This window comes from Pinus tabuliformis, chromosome J (assembly GCF_031772625.1).
Source record: "Pinus tabuliformis cultivar Carrire ecotype Pingquan chromosome J, CPIR1, whole genome shotgun sequence".
In the NCBI taxonomy this organism is placed as follows: Eukaryota; Viridiplantae; Streptophyta; class Pinopsida; order Pinales; family Pinaceae; genus Pinus; species Pinus tabuliformis.
In genome coordinates, this window is record NC_142295.1 from 1,192,525,738 (window position 1) to 1,192,530,275 (window position 4,538).

A 4,538-nucleotide genomic window follows, 5' to 3' on the forward strand; every position below is an offset into this window, starting at 1 on the left:
ATATGCAATTTATATAATCATTAAGAAGACTATTCTGGCTTTCTTAGACACAACAATATGAAATATTCTTTAAATATGCTAGACCTAATTTGTCTTAAGGCAATAGAAAAGATATTTAATCAACTTAAAACAATAATATTTTTCTAAATTTTCAAACATTTGAAAATCAATTTAATTCTACCTAAATCAAGCATATACAAATGAATTACAATATTAGAGGATGGATACCTAGTTCAGTTGTTCCAAATATTCTAAACAACCTATTGGTGTACACTATACCAATATTAGTTTCTTCATTTATAATAAAAACAAAATAATGGATTTAAATCTCAAGCAAATTCATGTTACGAAACTATATCCATTTAACTTTAAACATACGTAATCAATCCTCGTTAATCATGTCGATGAGATTCCACCAAAATAATTTGTCCATTCTAACTATAAGAATTACTTAGCTCATAGATATGTGTTAGTATGGATTCCACACCCATACATAACTTAAGGATAACATAACCTTCAAGTTTTCTTTAAAATGGCTTCCACAACCATTCACACACAAGTCACTTAAGTCTCCTCTTTATTAAGGAGGTTATACTAGAATGTTGGGTCCCTATAATACTAGTGATTACCCCATTACTATTGTAGTTATACCCCTTATTTATATTGTTGTGCCCCTATTACCCCCATATTGTTATTTCTGTGCCCCATAGAATCCCTCTATTGTTATTTTTGTGGCTTTATATTATTATTGTTAGGTCGGCTGGATTATATTGTGACTCCCTAGACTCCTATATATAGAAAGGAGGTTTTGTCATTTGTATCATCCAAGAATTGCTCATTTATGTAATGTAAAGGAGGTTGCCCCCTCGAAGAGGCTGAATTCTAAGGCGTGGATCTCTCTTTTCTATCTTTGTGTGAGCTGGTTTCATAACATTTGGTATCAGAGCTTTGGATTCTAGGGTTTCGCTGCTCCAAACAGGTCATCGTGGCATTTTCGCTATAACTTTTTTTCTGTGACATTTCAGAAGTCGCAAAAAAAACCCATTTGAGAATAATTGGCGCTGAACCTTGGGTCCAAATTTCAGAGCTTTTCTCGCGATATTTTCGGAGATATGATCTGAGGAAGTTGGTCTTTTTGCAGACTCCTGAATTACATTCAAAACAGGTGACCTGGGGAAAATCGTCATAACTCTCTCTCTGAGGATCGGATTGAAATTTCGTAAAAAGGTACAGAAAGAGGACAGACTGTAGTTTCTTGTGTGTGTGTTTCAGATTCAAAGGTTGAAACAGTGACTCGTGGCACGTCATACAAGTTCGCTCTACTGAACCAGTCTAAAAGCAAGTAACTGTGGGAGATTTCACATAACTCTTCCTTGGAGAATCCAATTTGGCTCAAACTTGTGGCATTGGAAAGAGGACGCAGAAGGCTACTACAGGTAGCAATGTCAGAATTGGAGGATCTGAAATTACAGAGATACATCGGATTCAATATCAGGCTTCTATAAAGTGAAAAAAGGTGTGTAGTTTTTTTTTAATTTTTGTGTAAGCTTGGTTTAACGGAATTCAAAGGGCATAGTAAAACTTTATTATCGGTAACTGATGCCCCGAGGAAAGAAAATGCAAACACCTAGTAAGGAACCTGAAAGCTCTAGCATGACTCATGAAGAAGAGGAAGAAATGCTACATGATATATCAAAATTACAAGAACAAGTGCAACAAATGTCACGCTCACAAAAGCTAACAGAAGCTAAGATAAGTGGCGTGGAATCTAAGGTAAATGGCGTGGAATCTAAGATAAAGGGAATGGAAGCTAAGATGGATGGCATGGAAGCTAAGATTGACGCTAAATTTGATGGCATGGATGATAAGATGGATGAATTGAAGAAGTTGCTACAAGAAAGGGTCACTAATGGTGAAAAGGTAGTAAAGGAAACTCATGATGAGAATAAAAGAAATGTTAATCATGATTCCATAGATTCTAATGTTGGATCGAAGACTCACCATGTTCCAAAAATCGATGTGAGGAAGTTTGATGGCAAGGATCCCGCCACATGGATATTACAGATGGAGCAATTCTTCGATCTCAATAATGTGCAAAACACACAAAAGGTACGTATGGCAACTTTATATTTGGAACCAAATCAGTTTGTATGGTATCAATGGCTTTGTTCTCGTAAACAATTTATCACTTGGGCAATTTTTACGGAAGAATTGATAGCACATTATGAGGATACAAAAAGCAACACTTTTTTTAGCCAATTGATAAGTCTCAAACAAAAGGGTTCAATAATGGAGCACATTGATGAGTTCCAAAAATTGAACATAAGGGTAAAAGATATTCCAGAGGAGCATAGGATTGATGTGTTCATAGGGTCTTTAAAGGATAATATCCAACATGATGTGCGCCTTTGGGAACCTGATTCATTAGAGAAGGCATTCAGGTTAGCAAGAAAAATGGAAAGCAAAATTATGGCAACTAGGAAGCATACCATTCACAACTATAAAGACGGAAGTGTTGTTGCCCATAGTCTTCCACAACCTACAAGGTTGACACCACAACAATTGGAAGAAAAAAGAGCAAAAGGGCTTTGTTACAATTGTGATAGAAAATACACAAAAGGTCATAAGTGTGCTGAGAAGAAATTATTCTACATAGATTGTGAAGAGGAAGAAGAAAAGGAGCAAGAAAGGTCAAAAGAAGAGGATATATTCCAGGAACAAAGCCTAGATGAAGAACAAATAAATCCGACCATATCTTGTAATGCATTGGCAGGAATTACCACTCCTCAAACCATCAAGATAGAAGGACAAATCAAGAAGAAAAAGGTAATAGTGTTGATTGATTCAGGAAGCACCCACAATTTTATTCATTGTAGGGTAGCAAAAGAATTGAATTGCTTCCTATATCCAGCACCAGAGTGTCAAGTGATGATTGCAAATGGAGGAACAATAAATTGTTCTGGAAAGTGCCATAATATCAAGCTATCCATGGGAGAATATGTATTGACTAGCCCAATGCTTTCCATTCCAATGGGAGGTGCTGATGTTGTACTAGGAGTCCAATGGCTACAATCCTTGGGTACAATAGCTTTTAATTTTCAAGAACTTTTCATGAAATTTTCTGTGGAAGGAAAGGAAGTTGAATTAAGGGGTATTGCAGGGAAACCAGGAAAGATAATCAGCTCTAATGGCATGACAAAGCTTCTAAAAAAGGAGCAAAGAGGTGTAATTGCACAATTATGTTCACTAGATGTTTCCACATTGGAATCATCTATTTCTCCAGATCTCCAAAAAGTCCTGGACAATCATTCCAAGGTATTTGAGACTCCCAAAGGTCTCCCACCTATGCGTGATCATGATCATGCTATTCATCTGATTCCAGGAAGTGTTCCTCCAAACATCAGGCCGTACAGATATCCCTATGTCCAAAAAAGTGAAATTGAACGTATGGTTGCAGAAATGCTAGAGGCTGGTATAATTCAACCGAGTCAAAGTTCTTTCTCAGCTCCAGTAGTATTGGTGCACAAGAAGGATGGATCATGGCGCATGTGTCCGGATTATAGGGAGCTCAACAAGCTCACTATTAAAGATAAGTTCCCCATTCCTGTTATTGATGAATTACTGGATGAATTGCATGGATCAATTTACTTCACCAAGTTGGATCTTCGTTCAGGATATCATCAAATCAGAATGAAGGTTGAAGACATTCCGAAAACGGCATTTAGAACTCATGAGGGTCATTATGAATTTTTGGTCATGCCTTTTGGCCTTACCAATGCACCTTCAACATTTCAAGGTTTGATGAATTCAATTTTCAAACCATTCCTTAGAAAATTTGTGTTAGTATTTTTTGATGATATACTAATCTACAGCAAGTCTTGGAAGGATCATGTTGAACATGTTGACAGGGTGCTACAACTATTGGAGGAGAAACAATTATATGCAAAAAGATCCAAATGTTTCTTTGGAGTCCAGGAGGTGGAATATTTGGGTCATATTGTATCTCATGAAGGAGTTAAGGTAGACCCTAGCAAAATTAAAGCCATTAAGGAATGGAAAATCCCCACATCCATAAAGCATCTGCGAGGATTTCTTGGGTTGACAGGGTATTATCGCAAGTTTGTTAAGAATTATGGGAGAATAGCAGCACCTCTAACAACATTATTGAAGAAAGATTCATTTTCATGGACTCCGGAAGCAACAAAGGCCTTTGAACATCTTAAAGAGGCAATGTGCCAAGCACCGGTCTTAGCTACACCGGACTTCACAAAAACCTTTATTGTGGAATGTGATGCTTCAGGAAATGGAATTGGTGCTGTTCTAATGCAAGATGAAAGACCCATTGCTTTTGAAAGTCGTCCAATCAAGGGAAAGTTTTTAAGCAAAGCTATTTATGAGAAGGAAATGTTGGCAATACTCCATGCACTTAAGAAATGGCGACCCTACCTAATGGGAAGACACTTCAAGGTAAAAACGGATCATGATAGCCTTAAATACTTTTTAGAACAAAGATTATCCTCTGAAGAGCAACAAAAGTG